Genomic DNA, 24885 nt, shown 5'->3' on the forward strand with positions numbered 1-24885 from the left:
AGGTAAGTCATAACTTTAATAATTTTTTATATACAAAAACTAAAATTTTAAAATAAATTATTTATATCATATCATCATATACTATATAATAAAAGTTGGCTTTGAAGCTAGATTGCAGAAATTTTTTTAGAATTTTAAAAAATTAATATAATTTTTTTCATGCTTATCTTCTTCTCTTATAATTTTTAAATTAGTAAAAATTTTAATTTGATTAAAATCCAAACTCTTCATTAAATCCTTTTATTATTATAATTTATAAGTTGATAAAAAATTTTAATTTGATTACAATTCAAACTCTTCATCTAATCCTTTTTTTATTTAAATTATATTACGACATGTAAAAAAAAAACACTTAAAAAAAAATACAGAAACAATTTTCATCTATTCCTTTTTTTAAATATAAACTATATTACTTGTGTAAAAAAAAAAAAAAAAACTTATTCAACAGCAAAATCTTTTCATACCAATATACCAAAATTTTTATGGATAAAGTTAAAAAAAAAATTGTAAATAAGTTAATCAATATTTGAGTTTAAAGTAAACACCCTCTCTTTCTTCTAAAAGAAAAAAGTATCTATATATAATAAACATTTGTTCTCCCAAAAAACGTTTTTTTTTTTTTTTGGTTAGAAAAGAAAATTTTCCTTTTTCCCATAAAAAAAAATGTTTTCTTTTTTCTTTCTATTCATATGACGTTTTTTTTAATCCACTTTTTATGGGATTTATGAGATACCAACAAATAAATTGATTAGAAATTTTAATTCCAATAGGATTTAAATTCTATATCATATGAAACTCTACCTATATATATATATATATAAACTTTTTGAAGTGAATTTTATTCCAATATGTGAATGCCTAAAGCTCATGACATGTATGCATTCTTTCTTCATTATTATTTTTTCATTTTGTTAAAGTTATTTTTCTTTAACTTCAAAAGAATTAATAAAACCTTCTCACATACATTTTAACTCAATTCATAATATTAAACTTTTGTACTCATTTATTCTCTTCCACAATAATTGGTTCAGGTTTTAGTTACATACTCACACTTTTATCTTTCAAAGTGATAGAGAAAACAAACAAGTTTATTTTTTGTTCTTTTTCTAAATTTATATCTTCATTTATAATTTGTGTTAATTTCTTAATTTTAAATTATGAATAATTTTGATTATATTCTTTATATTAAATGTAAATTGTTGTTTATATAGGTTTTTGGTTGTGTTATATTCTTTGGAAAGAAAGAAATAAAATAAAATAAAAGAGTTTTTATAAATTTGGCAACAAAGCTAAATAGATAAGCCTAAGAAATGTTTACTAATAATAGTTTTGTTAGTAACTTTTTATTAACATGATTGAAAAAAAAAAATTTGAATAGAGAGATAATTTATTAACGTGATTTAAACTCTACTAAAACTTTTTTAAGGGATTGGTTTAAAAAAATTTCAAAGTAATTTTCTAATTATTAACTACTATGCGTTAACTTCTAACTACCAAAACCCACAATTGAAATACTAATCTATATGAGATACCACTTCCAAAGATTAGTATCTTAGCTATTATATATTAACGCTTTTTTAAAAAAAAAATTATAAAAGAAGGGTTTTCTCCTTCCCTGAAAAATAAAGGGATTATAATAAGAATTAGTTAGACAGTGGTAAGACTACACCACCTCTTTTCTACAATAAATGTTAAATTCAGATTATTTTTCATGCATATACANGTAGTGAACTCACTCGAATTTTAGTGCCTTTTTCCATGCTTTCAAGGACAAAAATTAAATTCTTTTGTGAGTCTCTCTCTACTTCAAATTTTTAAATGTTTAATAATTTAGATTGTTTTTAATTATTGAATTGAGGTTTCACTTAAACATGATTTCAATTATTGTATTATAGAAAATCATTATATATATATATATATATATATTTTTTTTAGGTACCTCTACCATTTTTCATTCAATTATATTTATATATATATATATATGCATTTTATGATACCTTAATTTCACACAACATGCATTCATTATGTAACTTAAAAGTAAAATATTCATTTATTTTTATTATTTATTTTAAGTAAATTAATAAAAAAATTATTTATATATAAATTTTGATTAAGCCGTGCATCACACGGGCATAATACTAGTACTATACAATAAAAGTTGAATTTAGAAGTCATGATTGCGCCAAGTGGTTACTCTCACTAATTAGTAAATTAATTTTATATTATTTTTTAGGATATATTTCCTCAAATTAAGGGATAATATTTAACAATTGTTTAATTTAAGTAAAACTTTATCATTTAAACTTCAACAAATTTAAATTCTATTCAAACTAAAAGTCTATTATAAAAAATTCTAAACTTTAATCCCAAAGTTTTGACTTGTACTACTACTAAAAGTATATTATCAATATTTTAAAACAAATAATTAATAAATTAATTTTTATTATTTTTATGATATAATTCCTCAAATTAAGGGATAATATTTAGCAATTGTTTAATTTGGATCAAACAATTGTTTTCTTAAGATATATAAGTGTAGGGTTAGGATTTGTGGCCCAAGGCTAAAATAATAAATTTGTAAGTGTGGATGATGGAGCTAGGTTAACTGTAGAATTCACAACGGTTGATCACAACGTCCAAGTATAAACTAACGTAAAGATACACGTAAAGATGAAATAAGTTGAAATCCGAAGAGGTTTATGATAAATTGAATAATGATTACAGTTCTTAGGGTAACAGTAAAACCTCTCTCTTTTCTTCTATCGTCTCTCTTCCCTCCATTTTATCAGGAGCCCTTCTCCTTTATATAGCATCCTTCCCCATATCCCCATCGTCCACTTGTTCTTCATCTGGGTACTTACTTGAGTGTATGTCATGTCATGTATCTTCTTTAGCTTTTTGTGAGTGGCGGTAGCTGAGGTTACACTGTTCAGGGGTCTTCTCCACATAAATGCGGCCAGAAAAGTTGCTCAGTGCATTTAATATGGTGGTAGCAGCTTTTCCTTTAGATATTTCTTCGTTGTTATCGTCTCCAGATATACTCAGACTTATCTTTATCATTGGAGTTGCTAGGAAGATCATTCGGACCTTCCACACGTTTGATTAATCAATACTATTCGTATCCGAAGAGTAAGACCTCTTCGACCCTGGTGACCTCTTTGAATTGTACTTCTTCTTCGTTTCCAGGTATCCTTCTTCTAGATGGACTTCATCTCAACCGGTTCCTTCTCTTCGAATATAAGTAATCCTCAAAGCCCCCCCCTAGGGCCCACTACGTTAGATTGGGCTTCGCCCCCCCCCCCCCAACAATAAGATATATAAAATAGAATTTCAAGATATATATAATAGAATTTCAACTTATGTCTCTTCATGATGATTACTCTTTATTATCTCTGTATTGATTACTTTTTATCATACAAAGACTTTATCAGTTGAAATTGTTCTCTTCACACATTTCCACAATAGACTTTCTCTATTGAGTTAACTATATATACCCTCATTATTTCTCAAATATTAAGATCAATAACTCAATTGTTCTCTTCACACACATATATATCGTAACAGGTATTCTTATTTTTATTTATTTATGGTATTATGAATATTTTGATGTCTTTTTTTTTTTTTTGAAAGATATTTGATGTGTAGATGACTATAAAGCACAAAAATTAAATTTTCATTAAAGTTTTTGTGTTTCTTAAGTATCATTATTTATTTTCAAAGATTATATATATGGTAGAGCCGTATATATAAAAAGATGGTAATTTTTATTATTAATAATAATATAATAAAATGCGGTTCTAACTTTTAATTCAATTATTCCACTTTTTTATTCCCCCTTAAAAAAAAAAATTATTCCACTTTTTACACATAAAACACCCCATACGCCAGAACCACATGCCAATAATTAATGGTCTTTTTAATAAGTAATGCTACAAATACAAACTATTTTATAACAATTTTATAAAATGCTGATGTGGCCAACCTTTTATTAGTTTTATTTAGGTCCATCATTAATATTATTATTTCAGTTACTAATAGCACTCACTCCATTAGCAATTTGTAAAACTTTTTGTAAAATCGTGACCACCGTACACCCTTGCTGCGATGTTCACTTCACAAGTATAAGTGCTTGTGGGGTGTGAGGGATAAGGGCCAAGGTTCAAGTCTCCAGAAGGGAGTTTCCCACACACTTACACATAGATTAGACTAGAGTAGAATTTCTATCTTGTAAAAAAAAAAAAAAAAAAAAGTAAAATAGTGGTATTTTTAGCATTATTCCTTTTTGTAAGGACTCAATTTGGAAATGCCCTCATAAATCAAAAGGAAAATCATCCCAAAAGCCCAAACAATATATTTTTAGAGAGTGGGTTCGAGAACTAGACCCTAACAAACGGACAACGCCCAAAACAGGACTCACACCCGTTGAAGGCCGGCACGCCAAAGTTACTCCTCAAGGTTTCTCCTCAGCACCGATCCGAGGATCCTGCCCCAGGTTTTTCTTTCCTTAACTGTTCTGTTGGTTCCCCTTATATAGCCCTGTTCTCACCATCTCTTTCTTCCACCTGTTGATCATCCATGTTTTTCCCTTCTGACCGTTCGTTCCATCAGCTGCGTTATCAGTAATCATGTGATTTGTAGTGGCCAAGGTTGCCCTGTCCAGGAGTCACATCCCCATTAGTGTAGTAAAAGGGTTAGGTGAACGCATTTATTGCGGAGGTGACAACCTGTCCTGGGCTTGTTCCCCCACTTGGTGTTGGCCTCGGTCCGCCGAGGACAGGGTTATCCGCGACGGGGGTCTTTACAGCTCAGGCCTTTATACAACGTCCTCGGGCGATTCTCCATCCTCGGTATGGGCCTTGGGCCGGATGTAAAATGGGCCGAGGCTATCAGACTTTCAGGCCCCACACTTTTTAACAGAGAAGATGGAAAACAATAATTATGAAAATGATGTTTTACTTATGATTTAACAGCATCAAAGCCAAAACTACAACTTTTCAATACATATAACAACATAGCATTAATCACGTCAACAACATTACAACGTTATTCTTTGTGCAAGACTTTTGACATGTGGACTATTCTATTAAAATATATGCACAAGATAACATCGCAAACCAACACAGTGACACACACACACACACACACACACCCCACCAATTCTTCCTAGGCAACCAATGAAGATAATATGAAATTTTTAAGGACCACATGGAGTGCCTTAGTTTTGGCAGGCTCAAACATATCTATCCCATGAAAACCCCCCTCACCAAATTGGCTCACCACTGACACACCCTTTTCTTTCATCAGTTTTACTAGCTCAATTTGATGCTCAAACAGTATGTCCCCATCACAGCCCACCACCAAGACCTTCCATCCTAGCAGCTTGATCTTTTCCAGAAGCTGAGGCCCATCTCCAACCTTTGGATTGCAGTACTCATGGTCGCGGTCAGCAATTGGTAATGACAATTCCCACATTAGATCACAAACACTTAGTGGCAAAATTGGATCATTGTTCCTCAATTCTGATTGAGTCCTTTGGGACCCACCAAAGTATGGTTGATACAATATCAACCCTCTGATCACCAAAGGCTCAACTTTATCGATTTCTGTGGTTGCTCGTAATCCTGCATGGTAGGCTATGTTACCACCAGCACTACCACCCATAATAAATGTGTTAGATAAATCAGCATAATCTCTTAGCCAATCATCTGCAGTGGTTTTGATCCAGTGTAATGCTTCCATAGCATCATCATAAGCCGCCGGCAGGCGGTGCTCTGGGCGAGGCAGTACTCAACGGATACGATGATGACATGGAGGTCAATTGCCATGTTGGCACAATGATCATGGGAAATGGATGAGGCCGCACTATAAAGGATGAACCCTCCTCCATGGAAGTAAACTATGAGAGGCAATTTAGTGGAGGAGTTATGATCAAGTGCTTCTCTGGGTAGGAATATTCTGATCCAGGTGTTGTTTGATTGGTTTAGAGGGATGTCTTTGGAGAGAACTGGAGTGGGGTGGCTAGGATCAGGTGTGGGTGGAGTGTTTAGGATTTCTCGGAGGCGTGTGATCGTGCCGTCAGCATTGAGGGTGATTTGGAGGTGTTGGTAGGGATCAACGGTGGGATTTGAGGGAGCAGTTTGACTTGACATGGCGGACTCTACTCTCTAGCTTTGTGATGAGCTTTCTGCTCAAACTGTTGAGTGATATAGTTATGTAAGGATGGTATTAACTATGTGTTTGACTTTCACTCGGGAAGACAGGTTATAGTTGTTGGATTGGTGGATGTGAGTTGATTTATTTAATTCAGGCAAGTTTGGAACACATAAAAGGCAATTGGCCAGCTGTTAGTGTTAGAAATATAAATATCGTCCATATAAGATGATACCATTTGACTGTTGGTTGAGGGTTGGCAAATGGTTACAAAATTTGCCGTGAATGTCAATGCACGTGACAATCAATTATATCATGGTTTAAAAACTAGACCGGATTGTCGGTTCAGGTTAGAATCAGACACTAATCCGGTTCGATTGTCTTATTAGGAACCCAGAAATTAAAGAAAAAAAAAAACTGAAAATCGGAGCGGTTAAACAGGTTCTTGTAATTGAAGAAGAAGAAACTTCAGCCAAAAAAAATAAACCTAAAGAAGAAGAAGCAAAAAATCTTAGATTTGTAGGAAATGAAGTGAGATTTGAGGAAAATCTCATATATTTGGTGAAATGAGATTGCAAAAATCTCAGATATGTCGGTAGAAAATAAAATGAAGAGAATTACTTTGCTGGATGAAATGAGGAGAAATCCATGTGCTTCAAGCCTTGACTGCTATTTAGAATCTGCTGAAGAACTCCGGTACTGCACGAGAGAAAAAGAGAGGCTTATGACTCTCTGTGAATAGAAGTTGAAAAAAGTAAAAATAAAAAGATGTTGTAAACGCTTGAAAATTACACTAATGGTAATGTGTGGTAACTGGTAAGCGGTATTTGTATTTTTTTTGTTTTGTTTAGAGGTAAATAACATGTGCTTTATCAAAATAAATAAATAAATAATATGTGGCCGTGTGTGGGTGCTGTGAGAAGTGGGAATGGGAGAGTGTGGTCTTAGTTTGACTAGTTTTGGTTTTTTTTTTTTTTTTTTTTTATTATTTTTTTTTTATTATAACAAAAAGGTGAAATAATATCTAATTGCTACCGATACAAACTATTTTATAACATTTTTACAAACTACTGATGTGACTTTAATATTTTCTAAATAGTTATTGTAAGTAAAAATGTGATATTAGTGATGAGCTCATATTAAAGCTAATAAAAATTTGCCACATCAAAAATTTATAAAAATATTGTAAAATAGTTAGTATCTATAGAATTACTCTTATATTTTTTGTTCTTTACAAAAGTAGGTAACAAACTATTATGATATATGTGGGGACATTTTTGCCTCAAGACCAAGTGTTGCACTTTGTAATCTTTTTTGGCTTCAAGTCCCACATTGGAAGGAAAACATTCCTCTTCATGCCATATAAGGAATGACCAATGGTGATAGAGTACCACTAGTTTGGTCCTTTTATTGTGGGGACATTTTTGCCTCAAGACCAAGAGTTGCACTTTGTAATCTTTTTTGGCTTCAAGTCCCACATTGGAAGGAAAGCCTTCCTCTTCATGCCATATAAGGGATGACCAATGGTGATAGAGTACCACTAGTTTGGTCCTTTTATTGTGGAGACATTTTTGTCTCAAGACCAAGAGTTGCACTTTGTAATCTTTTTTGGCTTCAAGTCCCACATTGGAAGGAAAGCCTTTCTCTTCATGCCATATAAGGGATGACCAATGGTGATAGAGTACCACTAGTTTGGTTAATTTAATCTTTTTTGACTTCAAGTCCCACATTGGAAGAAAAGCCTTCCTCTTCATGCCATATAAGGGATGACCAATGGTGATAGAGTACCTTAACCAAACTAGTGGTACTCTATCATCATTGGTCATCCCTTATATGGCATGAAGAGGAAGGCTTTCCTTCCAATGTGGGACTTGAAGTAAAAAAAGATTACAAAGTGCAACTCTTGGTCTTGAGGCAAAAATGTCCCCAAAACCAAACTAGTAGTACTCTTCATCCACTTGGTCATCCCTTATATGGCATGAAGAGGAAGCATTTTTTTCCCATGTGGGACTTGAAGCCAAAAAAGATTACAAAGTGCAACTCTTGGTCTTGAGGCAAAAATGTCCCCACAATATATATTGTCAATGATTACTAATAAGATTTTTTTTTTTTTTTAAAAGGAGTGTATAAAAGTTCTTTCTATTGTATAATTATTTTAAAATAAGATATGAAAATTTAAATAATATTAATTTTAAAATATTAATTATTTTATTTATATTAATTATGTGATGTCATCAATTTGACCATCAGTTGAACTTCGATTAGACTATAAAACTGAGAATCACTCTCCTTTTTGGTTATTTGATGGGTCTAATTTTTAAAACTATTTATAATTGTCTATATATGATGTCTTTGTCCGAATACAATGTATTGAGATCTTGTGCAATATTGCAATTCCCTCAAAAATTTTCTCTTCTCAACAACTCTACGATGTCACCTCATTTCACATTTATTCTCTCACACCTATACACATCTCGTGCCATTGTTACCTTTAGCTCCACTAACACAAATTCCACATCCACAATCACATGGCTCTCTCTCTCTCTCTCTCTCTCTCTCTCTCTCTCTCTCTCTCTCCTGGTGGGTTTGATTGGTTTATCTTGACCTGACATTCTACTCTCTTTTGAATCAATTAGTTAAGAAAGATACAAATTTTAATAATTGGGTAATTGGGTGGGTTGGGGTTTACCCATAATAATTGGGTTGAGTTAGGTTTGAGTTAGAAACAATTAGTTAAATGAGTTTTAATGGGTAAATGAGTTTTATATACCCAACCCAATTATGCCCACCCCAAATCCACCCATTTGACACCCCTACTTTTGATGGCTGTTACAAATTTTGGCTGCCTCTTGTTTCTTTATAATATATTGCAAATATATCCAAAAATATGTTAGATGTTGTATTAATACTATCAGGTATAAGCTTTCAAAACCAAAGGCCTTGTAGTTGAATTGTCACATCTCTATGTATAAAGTTCAAAGATGACCAATGTATTTGGTAGGTGATGCATCATGCATGACGAAGATAACGACATATAGAATAGACAAATTTACTTTATATTATTCCATTAAAAAATTACTTTTAAATTATAATTATGATTGAAGTCACTTCCACTAGCTTTGCAATTGAGTCCTTAAAACAATCGGATGTATATAATATTATAAACTGATCTAACCTAAGAACAATGATATGAGCAATACAGATTCAAAAAAAAAAAAAAAATAATATGAGCAATATGTTAGATTTTTATTCTTAAGATATATAAAATAGAATTTCAACTTATACCTCTTCATAATGATTACTCTTTATTATTTCCAATTACTTTTTATCATGTAAAGACTTTATCAATTGAAATTATTCTTTTCACACATTTTCATAATAAACTTTATTTATTGAGCTAACTATATATACCCTTATTATTTCTCAAATATTAAGATCAATAACTCAATTGTTCTCTTCACACACATATATCCTAACAGGTATTATTATTATTATTTTTATTTTTATTTATAGTATTATGAATATTTTGATGTGTGTGTGTGTGTGTGTGTGTTTTTTTTTTTTTTTGGCTGAAAGATATTTGATGTGTAGATGACTAACTTTTAATTCAATTATTCCACTTTTTTTTTTTTTTTTTGAATAGAAAAGTGGGATCTTTAATGTGGGCTCATCGATCCCACGCCACGTAACAGCAATTGGTAATATTACATGTACCACATGGGCCTTGTTGGAGTTATCGGAACCGCTCCTCTTTGGGTGCAACAACACTCCCGCGTGGTAATTATTCCACTTTTTACACCTAAAACACCTCATACGGCCATAAACCCCATGCCAATAATGGTCTTTTTAATATAGAAGATGGAAAACAATAACTATGAAAATGATGTTTTATTTATGATTTAACAGCATTAAAGCCAAAACAACGACTTTTCGATACATATAACAACATAGCATTAATCACATCAACAACATTACAACGTTATTCTTTGTGCAAGACTTTTGTCATGTGAACTGTTCTATTAAAAAATGTGCACAAGATAACATCACAAACCAACATAGTGACCCACACACACCCCACCAATTCTTCCTAGGCAACCAATGAAGATAATATGAAATTTTTAAGGACCACATGGAGTCCCTTAGTTTTGGCAGGCTCAAACATATCTATCCCATGATAACCCCCCCTCACCGAATTGGCTCACCATTGACACACCCTTTTCTCTCATAAGTTTTACCAGCTCAATTTGATGCTCAAACAGTATGTCCCCATCACAACCCACCACTAAGACCTTCCATCCTAGCAGCTTGATCTTTTCCAAAAGCTAAGGCCCATCTCCAACCTTTGGATTGCAGTACTCAAGGTCGCGGTCAGCAATTGGTAATGACAATTCCCACATTAGATCGCAAACACTTAGTGGCAAAATTGGATCATTGTTCCTCAATTGTGATTGAGTCCTTTGGGACCCACCAAAGTATGGTTGATGCAATATCAACCCTCTCATCACCAAAGGCTCAACTTTATCGATTTCTGTGGCCGCTCGTAATCCTGCATGGTAGGCTATGTTACCACCAACACTACCACCCATAATAAATGTGTTAGATAAATCAGCATAATCTCTTAGCCAATCATCTGGGGTGGTTTTGATCCAGTGTAACGCTTCCATAGCATCATTATAAGCCGCCGGCAGACGGTGCTCTGGGGCGAGGCGGTACTCGACGGATACGATGATGATGTGGAGGTCAATTGCCATGTTGGCACAATGATCATGGGAAATTGATGAGGCCGCATTGTAAAGGATGAACCCTCCTCCATGGAAGTAAACTATGAGAGGCAATTTAGTGGAGGGGTTATGATCAAGTGCTTCTCTGGGTAGGAATATTCTGATCCAGATGTTGTTTGATTGGTTTAGAGGGATGTCTTTGGAGAGAACTAGAGTGGGGTGGCTAGGATCAGGTGTGGGTGGAGTGTTCGGGACTTCTCGGAGGCGTGTGATGGTATCGTCAGGATTAAGGGCGATTTGGAGGTGTTGGTAGGGATCAACGGTGGGATTTGAGGGAGCAGTTTGACTTGACATGGCGAACTCTCTAGCTTTGTGATGAGCTTTCTGCTCAAATTGTTGAGTAACTGTAATATAGTTGTGTAAGGAACCAAGGATGGAATTTGCTATGTATTTGACTTTCACTTGGGAAGATATATATATATATATATATATAAGTTAAAGTTGTTGCATTGGTGAGTGTGAATTGGTTTACTTTAACAGTTTAATTCAGGCAAGTTTGGAACACATAAAAGGCAATTGGCCGGCTGCTAGTGTTATAAATATTGCCCATGTAAGATGAGTCTAGTTCTAGATACCATTTGACTGTTGGTTGAGGGTTGGCAAATGATTATAAAATTTTCCGTGAATATTAATGCAAGTTGTCACGCCCCAAACCCGATACCCGGATTTGTGACCATGACTGGCATGCTAATATCAAGCCTAAACCTGATATTAACAAGAACCAATTTAACTTTATTTTCGAAACTTTTAAAAAAAGCTTCTCTTTTTATTTTCATTCTTGTTTCTTTGCTTAAATTGTATAATTTTTCACTTGACATTCAGAGCATCTATACTGAACTCAAAAAAATAACATAATCCACCAGTTTTCCAAATTCCATACTTTCACATAATATATCTCTTAATACCTTAAGGTACAACTTTCATTAGATCCTAAATTCACAATACTGCAAAACTAAACATCAAATACTACTTTAGGATCTATACATATAAAACTAAAACCAGCTCCTTCTAAAACTCGACTAAGGCTTGCTCTGCTTCAAAATAAAACCTGTTGACTGAAAGAGTGGAAGGGGTGAGCTACACAGCTTAGTAAAGGTAAGATATATGAGAATTTAATAAGGATGCATGTAAATCAATTTATTTCATTTTATGAATATTTGAATAGGATAACATTTTTTCCATACATAGTATTTTATACTATTTATAATAATAACTTATACATTCTTCGTAAAAATAATTGTTCTCCCTTTTCCTTATCAAAATAATTTTAACAAAACTTTTCAGATTGAATTTCTTTCATTTCTTACAAAGTCACCATATATATTTTCATTACAAAATAATCATTTTAACTTAAATTAGATAATCGATAACTTTATCTTAAACTGGAAGCATCTTAAAGAATAATAAAACTTCCTTTCTTAAACTTCTTCTCGAAAAATNTAAAGAAGTCAACTCTCCCACTACTATAAAAGCCCCCAATACCCACACAAATCGAGGTACGCATAATTGACTCCTCTCTAGCACTCTAAAGTTGTAACAAGTTCTAACTTGACCTTCGGAGGGTATTTGGCCGACACCACATCGGTGCTCTCTGTTAGGTCTTCTCCTTTTTGTTGTGCAGGTGTCACTTCGAGAGTACAAGCATTGTGCAACTCACTGGTGATATTTTCGGCATCATCAGGTGTGATTTTTCTTTCCCTAGCCATACACGTATTCCACCCCAAAAGTCCCCTTCTCTTATCTGATTTTGCTGCCCCAAAAGTCTTCTCCCATATCTAATCTTCTTGGCTGCATCAGACAAGAAAGTCCAGCTCCTTTACTTCTTTCTCTATTCCTCTTTCTTTGCTCTTCTTTCTCTCTTCTCTTTTGCTCTTACACGGCAGCCCTCCCTCTCTAAAGATGAAATTAAGAGCCTAACACTAAGGTTTTGTGGGTAAGTAATTAAAACTTCATCTGATTTTGTGTATTTTGGATAGTATAATTGTTTTGTTATTTCTATTTCTTCATCCTCTGTTCTGATTTTAGAAGCTGACTTTGTGATTCTGTTTTAGTAATTTAAAAGTTGATGATATTGTGGTCTATTGAATTCTTATTAACATATTTTAATATGTATACTATAGGTATAAAAATACCCAAATGAAATTAAGACCTATTGCTATTTGTTGATGATTTTAGAAAGAACATGCACTGAAGCTGTCCCTGTGACAGATTTGATGTTTACCAAAAGAAAATTCTGTATTAAATAATTTGATGTGAATTAGGATTCTAGGAGTAGTTTTTATGAATTATAAGACACACATGGTTGTTATGGAAGTGGTCTCACAGCATTTAGATGAACATAAAAATAATGGTTTAATTTTTAAGTTGCAAGAAATTCTGTCAGGACAGATTTGAGTATGCTGTTTTCCGTGATTTTTAGTAAATCATGGGTTTATGCTTTGATTCCGAAATTTTATGGTATATACTGGACATATAGGGGAGTGGTTCTGTAAAATTTAGTGACAATATGATGTGTTTGGACAGCCCATTTGTATTTTACAAATGGGGCATATGTGGCTGGAATAGAACAGTGAACAGTAAGGGACATGCCTAACTTTGAGGATTTAATTCAATAGCTAGGGTGAATGTTTTGAGCTATAATTTAATATGCTTATCTTTTGGTATGTCTGGATCATGGATTAATTTTGTGTAACTTGTTTTGAGGTTTAGTACTCAAATGAAGGGTTCTAAACCATATGACGACTGTATTTATGAAGCTGTTTTGTCCGACGTGTTGTATGTTATCATATGAATGTATATGGTTACATGACAATGCTTAAAAGAGTTTATGTTTATGCATGCATTATTGCCTAAGCTCAAAGCATCTTTTGAAATGAAGTTGACTCTTCTAGAGATATGGTATTAATATGAGAATGTTGATTTTTCCTTAGTTTGGTACATCGTTTATTGATGTGTGCATTATATGTTTGTGGGAACCTCTTTGAGGTGGGATAGGATTTCCTTAATTCTAAGAGATAGGCTTTTAGATAAATGTGTAAGCTTACGTTAAGGAAATATTGGATAGTAATAAGCTTTGATTTTGGTTTAGGTGTTACCAGTCACCAGGTCTAAGCTCCTTCGACTTTAGGCTCTCGGTTCCTCTGCTTCCAGGTAAGGGATAAGTTATATGGACATTTGGTAAGTCATGAGGTTATTTAATGTATATTATGCATTAAAATGTTTTTTATTAGAGATATGGCATGTAAGCAGTATCAGACAAAGATATGTTCGTGAGCTTTCGAAACCTTATGTATATGATTTAAGCATATTGATGCTATTAATAATTTCACGAACATGATGAAGAAAACAATGGAAATGCTTTTATTATGAAATGTTATGCAAAAATAAGAAATTTCAGTATAATGTATAAGTATGAAATGTTTTCGGGTTATATCCTCTGGTGATCTGAACTCTGCTAGTAGGGGTTAATTACTAGCTTTCCATGGAAAATGTTATCTGATTGGCCATTATAAGTGGGACTGGCTCTATTGTACCCGCCCTTGTTGGTTACGGCCAACTTGTGGGAGAAGCCAACTTACCCCATGGTTGGAAGATATGTATTATGATGTGATCCGGGAATACCTGGTATTGTGGGGAATGCTGGATGCCTAGTACCGTGGTGCTAGAAGCCTCCCAAATAAGTACAGACTTATCAGCTATGGACTAACCAATAAGTTATTTATGAAATACTATATTATGTTATTAATCATGAGAGAATTATTTTGTTAAATGCATTGTGGAAAGTTCAAAGCTCTCATGAAAAGAAGAAGTTTCTGATGAAAAGAAAGCTGTTCATTAAAGATAAAAGTTTCTGAAGTTCTGTATGCTATAAAGATAAAGTTTTTGAAGAAAGTACAAGTTTATGTTAAGAAGTTATCAGATATCTGTTTTTCTTTATGAAACGTTAAGTTTAATGACTATGAAAGTTATAATATTTTTCGAGAAGAAGTTTAAGAAAGCGTAGATTACGGAATCCTTTCCTTATAGGACTCTTATATTGAACGTGGTCTGCAAGTCATCATTTTATAGCTTATGCGTGGTGGCCAAGTCAAGCTTCTTACTAGGACCGTCAACTTTGAGACCGTCAGTTTGCCCCAACCCCTTCAATTAGGAGGGGTCGTTAGCCTCATAAGGGCGTCAGCCCTTAAGGGTTCTCCGTGACCCTTCAGGCTATCGCGGTCCGTCAGTTTTAGGGCCTTCAGCCTTCTTTGTAACTTACCCTTCAGCATGAGCTGAAGGATCCAAGCCGACGAGTTGAGCATGGGATGCCTTGTGGTATACTTTTTCCTTATCAGTTGCCCCCTACTCCATATCTCCGTCAGTTTGAACTGACGGGTTATGGAGTCGCATTGTTTGTTAATTTCCACCTAGGTCAGGAGAGGAAATAATTACTAGGTAACTCCTCGAGCCGCCAACCATTAAATGCTCAGACACGTGGCGTACCCTGGCTGGCTCCGCATCTGGACGAGGGCGTCGCTTCGTCTTTTGCGCCTTTTCTTCCTTATATATATAACCCATTTCTTCTCTATTACTGTCATCATACCTTTAACGTTTCTTGGAGAGAAGATCCGTCACCCCTATTCCGTCAACCTCTCAACACCACTACTTGAGCTGCTTCCGTCGCTTTTAGAAAAGCCGTCACTCATCTCGAAAAACTTGTAAGTCCTTTTTCTTTCTTTGCACATTCTATTTCAATTAAAAAAGATCTTTTATAGTGAGGCCGTCATTCTAGGTGCTTAGAACCAATCCGTTACTTGTAGGTAGTCAAATATCAAGTGACGCATCGAGTGATCAGTCATCGGTCCGCGACAGAGCGGGCTACGACGAAGTGTTTGGTTCAGAGGATGAGTCCGGGGGCTCTTCCTAGTCGTCAGAGAGAGAGTCGTCTGCCCAATCTCCCGTCGAGGAGCTAGGGAGTCATGGTAATGAAGGTCAGGAAGGAGTAGAAAGTGGGGAGAGTAATGTTGAGAAGGAGGATGAGAGTAGTAGTGATGAGGATGAAGGTGACGAGGAGTCTTGTGAGGGAATTTCAGGAAGTCCTGGAAGCAACCGTCCTTTCATCCTTCCCGAGGAATGGGCTGTTAACAAATTTTTGCCGTCAATGAGTGAAAAGGTTTTTAAGGAGTTACACGTCCGTTACCAAATCCCAGACCACATCCCAATCCGTCTTCCTAGGGAAAATAAAAAGTGCTACACGGGGAGAACTGCAGACGTTGGGATGTATGACGCCATGTTTGCCGCAGGGCTCAGGCTACCCTTGACGGCCTTACATCGTCAGCTGGCTGACTTTCTGGGTCTGTCTATTAGCCAGATTGCCCCAAATTCGTGGAGAATCTTTATAAGTGTTGAGATCCTATGGGGTCGTCTAAGCGGAGGACACCGTCAACTAACCCTAGACGAATTCTTTTATTGCTATAGACCCCAGCACCTCTCTTCTTCTAAAGGGATGTACCATTTCGCCGTTAGGGATAAGGAATTAAAGTTAGTGTCCGAGATGCCAGAATCCAATAGAGTTTGGAAAAGTAAGTTCTTTTTTGTTAAGGGGACGGACTGGGTGTGCCGTCAGGAGGAATGGGAAACAATTCCTCATGGCTATTTTGATAACACCTGGGCCTTCGTCAGGGACTCAGGTTACAGCTTTTAGCCTCGTCGGTTTTTACTTTATTTTTGGATACTTTTTTATTTATTTTACAGCATCTTAACATCGTCAGCTTTATTTTTCTTTTCAGCCCTTGTTCGTCCTCTCATTACTGATGAGCAAAGAGACTTCATCCGTCAGGTTCTCGAGATCCCTCTAGAAGAGCGAAAGTGCCGTCACTTAATCATTCTTGACGCTCTTCACGCATATTGTGGGGGTCCGGAACCGTCGCCAGAGGCTCTTAAGTTAGAAGAATTTTCCCACCGTCGTAAGTAGCTATTTCTGTTGTCCAGTTATTTTCAGTTGTCACCGTCAGTTTTCCTCATGTGTCTCATTTTTGCAGAAATGGAGGCAGCAAGGCAACGTATAAGAGCTGCAGGTTCTCGTTAGAAGGAAGAGAAGAGGGCCAAGGGGGAGTTGGTGTCTTCGTCGGCCCCCAAGGCCATCACGAAGGGTTCCTCTAAGAGGAAAAATGACGGGAAGGATGTCCGTCCACTCAAGAAGGTGGCCGTCACTCCTGGGGACGAGGCCCCAAAAAAGTCACCTCCCAAGTCAGCCTATGGGGCTGGGAAGGGGGTGATGACTTCTTCTGGTCCCGTCTCTAAGGGACCTCGTTGCCTTTTGACGTACAAGGATTATGCCGTCGAGGAGATAGAATCGTTCATAAAGCCGACAGATATTGATCCTTGTGCCCTGCTGGGGGCAGAGGACTTGGGGGCGTCGGCCTTGTTTGACCTTACACGGGTAAGCCGTCTCCCTTAACTAACCTCTCTTATTTTTTCTGTTTCTTTTTTAACTGACGGTTGTACCCTTCTCAGGCTCTGGTACGTGTAAAAGCGCTCCAGGACCGGTATGTGGCCAAGGAAGGGGTTATCACCCGTGTTAGTAAGCACAATGCTAACATGCAGAACCAACAGGCGCAGTATAAGGAGGCCGTTCGTGTTCTGAACATCGAGTTAAAAGAAGTAAGGTAGAAGCTAGGAGAGGCAGACCATCAGAAGGAGGAATTGGAACGAGAACTGACGGCCCTACGTGACCAGGTGGAGACGGTTGGGGTTGACGCAGTCCAAAAGTTGAAGGCGTTAGATTCCTTCATCGATTCCTGCGGGGTATATTACGGTGTTGGATTTGATGACTGCCTTAAGCAGGTCGCGTTGGCTTTCCCAGACTTGGATCTATCTGGGATCACGTTGGATGACGCTCAGCCAATGACGCCTGCTAATGACGCCGTCTACATTGAAGGTGACGATCCTGAGGACGCTCTTCCGGCTGAGGATAGTGGCGTCGTCCTGGCCTAACCAGCTGCGAACCCTCCAACAACTACCCCTAACCCTTCCGTGGAGCTGCTTGACGAGGAAGATCCCCCTACTCAGAAAAAGTAGAATGACGCCTTTTGTTTTTTGTGATTGACGTCTCTCTCCTTTTTTATTTTTATTTTGCAAACAGTTTTATTAAGCACCCCTTGGGCCTTCATTTGTAACTGTTTTAAGCAACTTTTTAAGTGCCCTTTTGGGTTTTGAATTGTTTGTAATGCCGTCACTTTTGATACTTCATTTTCTTATTTGTTGAACTGAATTTATTTTCTTAGCAGGCTGAGGTCGTCAGCTTTATTATAATCTATTGTGTTCATGACTTCGTTAGCTTAGTAAACCCGTTATCTTCTTGCTAGGGGATTTTTGTTCTTTTATCCGATGTTGGGCTCGTCTAGTTGTAGGTTGTGATCTTGACAGAATGGAATGATTTTAGTTTAGTGGCTCCGTCAGCTTTATTAAACCGTCGGTTTTGCCTTTACTTAGCTTTCTAGTCGAACCGTCCGTTTAATAAAGCCGTCAGTATTTGATCATTTTTAATGGTAGACGACCATCCTGGTGAGCCCATCATTTTTCTGACTTCGTCTATTTTATGGGTCAGATAGGCTTGTCCAGGTTCTGATTACTTTTTGAGGTGAGGGCACCCATATGGGACCGTCAACTTTGTAGTCTTTTTCTATGCTATGGACTTCAACCATTTTTTTTTATATTAAACCGTCTGTTTAATAGCTCCGTCCATCTTGCGGATTTGGCCAATTCGTCGGCCTTTTAACAGACCGTCAGCTTGATAGCTTCGTCCATCCGGTGGCCTTGGCCCATCTGTTAGTCTCTTAATAGACCGTCAGTTTAATAGCTTTGCCCATCTTGTGGGCTTGGCCAATTTGTATCTTATTAGACCATCAGCTTATCAGCTTTGTCCATTTTGTGAACCTGGCCGACGTCTTTTATTGGACCGTCAGCTTCAGTCTTTTATTAGACTGTCAGCCTCGTAAATTCGTTTTGTGGACTTGGCCAACTTCAGTCTTTTATTAGACCGTCAACCTTGTGAATTCATCCACTTTGTGGACTTGGCCAACTTCAGTCTTTTATTAGACCGTAAGCCTTGTAAATTCGTCCACTTTGTGGACTTGTAAACAGAAATTTCGGTAGTTCTGAATAAACTCCTCTTATTATCATGCGTTCATAAAAAGTAGTCTTAAAAACAAAACCTGCCCTTTAGGGCTTATTGTAGCAAAAACCAAAGTAAAGAAAAGCTTGCCCCTTGGGCTTATTGTAGTGAATACTTAAAGTAAAAAAATAAATCTGAGGAGTATAACTGAATTTTGCTGCGGTAAGCTATGAATGAAAAGGGTGGCGGTGTTGTCCTTCACGTTGTCATTCCTACTGGTAGTATTTTCGCAAGTGTTCGGCATTCCAGGGATGTTGTAACTTCCGTCCGTCTAATGTCTCTTGATGGTAGGTGCCCCTCCTCTGCCACACCGTGACTCGGTAAGGTCCTCCTAATTTGGGCCGAGCTTTCCTTGGGTTGGGTTTCTTGCTGCACCCATAACTTTCCTTAGAACGAGGTCTCCAACCTGAAAGTCTCTGTGTCTGACCCGGGAGTTGTAGTGCTTGGCCATGCGATCTTAGTATCGTGTGAGCCTTTGATCTGCCACTGTCCGGACTTCATCCACTAGATCGAGCTGTAGTCGTATGGCCTCGTCGTTTTTCCTTTCGTCATGGTTGTGTACCCTGTAGCTAGTGAGGCCGACTTCAGCTAGGATGACTGCTTCGCTCCCGTATGTCAGTCAGAATGGTGTTTCTCCTATTGGTGTCCTTGCCGTAGTCCTGTAGGCCCAAAGTATACTCGGCAATTCTTCAGCCCATATACCTTTTGCCCCCTCGAGCCGAGTCTTGATAATCTTTAGCAAGGATCAGTTCATGACTTCGACCTGTCCGTTGGCTTGAGGTGGGTGGGAGAGGAGTAGTGGTTTCGTATTCCTAATTGCGAGCAGAAGTCTTAGAAGGAGTTGTTGTCGAATTGTTTCCCGTTGTCTGATACTAGGACTCTAGGGATGCTAAATCTGCATATGATACATCGCCAGACGAAGCTCCGTACGTTCTTTTCTGTAATGGTGGCCAGGGCTTCAGCTTCCACCCACTTCGTAAAATAGTCGATGCCCACTACTAGAAATTTCAGTTGTCGTATTGCCGTAGGGAACGGCCCTATGATATCCAGTCCCCATTGAGTGAACGACCATGGCACCGTCATCAGGGTAAGTTCTTTGGGTGGTTGTCTGATGACATTGCTGAACCTTTGGCACTTGTCGCAGGCTTTTACGTAAGTCTCGGCATCCTTCTGCATGGTTGGCCAAAAGTACCCGTTCGCACTAACTTGTGCACTAGTGACCTCGACCTTGAGTGGTTTCCACAGATTCCCTCGTGCACCTCTCTCATGACGTAGTCTGCTTCTTCAGGACCTAAGCATCGTAGATAGAGGCAGGAGAAACCTCTTTTGTATAAGACATCTCTTATCAGAACGAACCTCGCTGCTTGGACCTTCAACTTTCTTGCAGCTTCCTTTCTGTCTGGTAATATGTCGTTCTTTAAGTAAGAAACCAACGGCGCAATCCAGTCATTTTGGGGACCAAGCTCTTGTATATCCACTGAATTTATGAGTGGAGAGAGTTGAACGAAGGAGAGTACCTTAACAAGGGTGGCCATATGCTTGGCCGAAGCGACTTTAGCTAAGCGATCAGCTTGCTCGTTTACTCCCCAGGGGATTTGTATAATTTCGGCCTTCAGTTCGTTTACCCTTCTCTTGGCTTGGTCCAGATACATCCTCATTCTTTCGCCTTTACACTCATATTCCCCATTTACTTGGTTGACCATGACTTGAGAGTCATAGTAAATGACCACTTTTTCGGCTCCTGCAGCTTTGGCGAGTTCAAGCCCCGTTATCAGAGCTTCGTACTCTGCCTCGTTGTTGGTGGTAGGGAACTTAAGGCGGACCATACACTCGACCGTGTCTCCTTCGGGTGACTGTAGTACGACGCTGGCTCCTCTAGCCTGCCTGTTGGAGGATCCGTCCACATGCATGCTCTATTGGGGAATGTCTTCTGCCCCCTTTTCCTCGCCATTTGTAAATTCAGCTATGAAGTCTGCAATGACTTGTCCTTTAACGGCGGTTCACGGGCAGTACTGGATGTCAAACTCGCTTAACTCTATAGCCCACAGTGCCAATCGTCTAGCAGCTTTAGGGTTACTCATCGCCCGCCGTAAAGGCTTGTCAGTTAGGACGATCACTGTGTGGGCTTGAAAATACGGCTTTAGTTTGCGCGCCGCCGTAACTAATGCAAATACGAGCTTTTCTATGGGCGGATATCTTTCTTCGGCTCCACGTAGTGCTCGGCTGATGTAATAGACGGGTTTCTGCGCTCTTTCTTCTTCTCTAATCAAGGCGGCACTGACGGCGGCAGGCGAGACAACAAGATAGAGAAAAAGTTCTTCTCCTGGCTGCGAGGTACTCAGTAGTGGTGGGGAAGAGAGATAGGTTTTCAATTCTTCGAACGCTTGTTGGCATTCGACGGTCCACTCGAAAGATCTTTTTAGTGTGCGAAAGAAAGGTAGGCACTTGTCGGTTGCCCTTGATACAAACCTATTTAGTGCTGCTATCTTGCCGTTGAGGCTTTGCACTTTCTTCACATTTTATGGTGGTGCCATCTCTACTATAGCCCAGATTTTATCCGGGTTGGCTTCGATGCCCTTCTGTGACACCGTAAATCCTAGGAACTTTCCTGCCGTCACCCCGAAGGCATACTTTCCTGGATTAAGCTTCATGTTGTAAGATCGAAGAGTGTTAAATGTCTCCTCGAGGTCCTTCAGATGATCTTTATCCCTTCGGCTCTTCACCAGCATGTCATCAACATAGACTTGGACATTCCTCCCAATCTGCCGCGTGAACATCTTGTTCATGAGCCTTTGATACGTCACACCCGCGTTTTTTAGACCAAATGGCATCACTTTGTAAGAGAAGAGCCCTTGGCTAGTTACGAATGATGTCTTCTCTTAATCTGCTTCGTGCATCTGGATCTGGTTGTAACCGGAGAAAGCGTCCATGAAACTTAACAGCTGGTGTTGAGCTGTAAAGTCTACTAGAGTGTCGACCCTCAGAAGGGGATAGTTGTCTTTTGGGCATGCTTTATTTAGGTCGGTGAAGTCTACGCACATCCTCTACTTCCCGCTGGCCTTCCTGACCATCACTACGTTCGCTAGCCAATCGGGGTAGTAAACTTCCCTAATAAAGTTTGCCTCTTATAGCTTGTGGACTTCTTCAGCTATGGCTTGATTTCGTTCTGGGGCAAATACCTATTTTTTCTGCCGGACGGGTGGAAAGGAGGGTGATACATTTAGTTTATGCACTATGACTGAAGGGCCTATTCTCGGCATGTCCTCATGACTTCAGGCAAATATGTCCCGATTCTCTTTGAGGAAGTCTGTAAGTGCTTGTCGGATCATGGGATTTGCAAGGGTCCCAATCTTTGTCGTTTGGTCAGGCCTAGAGTCATCAAGGGGTATTTCTTCAAGCTTCTCGACGGGCTCCGTCGTACTCCGATGTTCTTCTATGCTCATGGCCTGGAGGTGATCATCCATTTCCATCATAACCACGTAGCATTCGCGTGCGGCCATCTGATTTTCATGTATTTCCCCCACTCCATATTCGGTAGGGAATTTGATCATTAAATGATACGTCGAGGTCGCCGCCTTCCACGAATTGAGGGTGGGTCGCCCTAAGATAGCATTGTAGGCGGACGAACAGTCAACCACGAGGAACGTCACATCCTTCGTGATCTGTTGAGCATAGTCGCCTGCCGTTACAAATAATGTGGTCACGCCCAGGGGAAACACCCTTGTTCCTCTAAACCCGATGAATGGGGAATTCGTCGGAATCAATCATTCTCTGTCAATTCTCATCTGCTGGCATGCCGGGTAGTACAAGATGTCTGCCGAGCTGCCATTGTCAACCAACACACAATGTAAGTTGTAGCCTCCTACTTGTAGGCTGACAACAAGCACATCGTCATGCGGATGGTGAAGGCGTTGCGCATCTTCTTCTGAGAACCCGATGATGGGGCTTTCTTTTCATGCTATTTTTTGTGCTGAACCCGTCAGCTGGACATTCTGGACCATCCTGAGATGTGTCTTCCGAGCCTTCTTGGATGACTTGGTAGGCGTTCCTCTTACAAACATTCTTAGGTCGCTAATGGGAGGTCTGGGACAGTCATTATCCCGTCAGGGGGGCTGTTCTCGAGGTGGTGGATCTGTCCTTTCCTTGCTTATAAACTTCTATAATTTCCCTTGTCTTATGAGGGCCTCAATTTGTTGCTTTAGGTCATAACAATCTGCTGTGTCATGGCCGTGATCTCGGTGGAAGCGTCAGTATCTGTCTCTGGAGCACTTGTTAGGATCTCCCTTCAGCTTTCCAGGAAAGGTCAGGGCCCCCTCGTCCTTGATTTGCATTAGGACCTGATCTATTGGGGCGGTTAGCGGGGTGAAGCTTGTGAACCTTCCCCCCGGGTTTAGAACGCCTTTCATCTTTTCGATCTCCTGTCTTCGGCCTCTTTCGCCCCTGGTTTTGTCGCGCCTCTTCCTGCCTCTCCCTTTTTCTTGGCTTATCTTCCCAAGCCTGCAGCGCATCTTCTGCATTCATGTACTTTGTGGCCCTGTAGAGTACTTTCGACATCATCTTGGGGTTGTTTTTGTATAGTGAAAATAGAAACTTACCTTTTCGCAACCCATTTGTGAAGGCTGCTACGAGTATTTTGTCGTGGGCCTCCTCGATCGATAGCGCTTCCTTATTGAAGCGTGTTATGTAGGATCTCAGCGTCTCTTCATCTCGTTGCTTGATGCTCATCAAGCACGCTGTGGACTTCTTGTACCTGTGTCCCCCAATAAAGTGTGTAGTGAACTGAGCGCTTAGCTCCTTGAAAGTGCTGATGGAGTTCAGTGTCAGTCGGTTGGACCATACCCTTGCTGGGCCCTTCAACGTTATAGGGAAGGCCCTACACATGATTTCGTCCGCTACCCCCTGGAGGTGCATTAGAGTCTTGAAGGTCTCCAGGTGATCTAGTGGGTCCTTTACTTCGTCGTAACTGTCTATATGCGGCATTCGAAATTTATGGGGGAGGGGGTAGGTATTGACAACTGCAGTGAATGGTGAGTCGGTGCGATTTACCAAATCGTCAAGGTCACTGGACACCCGTCCCTTGAGGGCGTTCATCATGACCTCCATTTGCTCCTTCATTGCCTGTATCTCCGTGGCAATGTGTGGTTGAGTTACATCCATGAGGGATGACATGCTCAAATTTGGATGCTCCGGCCTACTCGGAGTGTTACTGCCTTCTTGTCTTTCTCGTTCTCTTCTGTCAGCGCTAGTGCCTTCTTGGTCCTGTTCTTGAGTGTTGTGACCTGCATTTTTCTGGTGTAAGCATTCCTCCAGATCGCGGTTCTGCTTAGTAAGGCGCTCTACGGCGGCGGCCAAGGTCTGCACCTGCCTTTCGAGAACCACTGCTCGGGTTTCATCTCCCTGAACGTTGTTCGTTGTTGCCATTGAGCGAGTCAGTACCATGCAACTCTTTTGTCCGGAAAGCGTTTTCTATGGCTTATCGATTCTTTCCCACAGACGGCGCCAACTGATGATGCCGAAAATATCACCAGTGAGCTGCACAATTCTTGTACTCTCGAAGCGACACCTACACAACAAAAAGGAGAAGACCTAACAGAGAGCACCGGTGTGGTGTCAGCCAAATACCCTCCGAAGGTCAAGTTAGAACTTATTACAACTCTAGAGTGTTAGAGAGGAGTCAATTATGCGTACCTCGATTTGTGTGGGTATTGGGGGCTTTTATAGTAGTGGAGAGTTGACTTCTTTGCCTTGGAGTAGAAATCTTTTCCTTGTAGGAATCCTTTTGAGCGTAGAGTACGGAAT

General features: G+C 38.7%; 1 long non-coding RNA gene and 2 pseudogenes across 1 annotated transcript; 1 reads left to right on the plus strand and 2 right to left on the minus strand.

Annotated features, from left to right (window-relative positions):
* Positions 1-5069: 5069 nt before the first annotated feature.
* Positions 5070-6247, minus strand: LOC112023582 (carboxylesterase 1-like; annotated as a pseudogene).
* Positions 6248-10013: 3766 nt separating this feature from the next.
* Positions 10014-12366, minus strand: LOC136066871 (carboxylesterase 1-like; annotated as a pseudogene).
* Positions 12367-12617: 251 nt separating this feature from the next.
* LOC136066872 (uncharacterized) lies at positions 12618-14361 on the plus strand. Its single transcript, XR_010628377.1, has 2 exons — positions 12618-12864; positions 14020-14361. It is a non-coding gene; the product is annotated as an uncharacterized LOC136066872 (long non-coding RNA).
* Positions 14362-24885: the final 10524 nt, after the last annotated feature.

Source organism: Quercus suber, unplaced genomic scaffold (genome assembly GCF_002906115.3).
Source record: "Quercus suber isolate HL8 unplaced genomic scaffold, Cork oak 2.0 scaffold_50, whole genome shotgun sequence".
Classification (NCBI taxonomy): Eukaryota; Viridiplantae; Streptophyta; class Magnoliopsida; order Fagales; family Fagaceae; genus Quercus; species Quercus suber.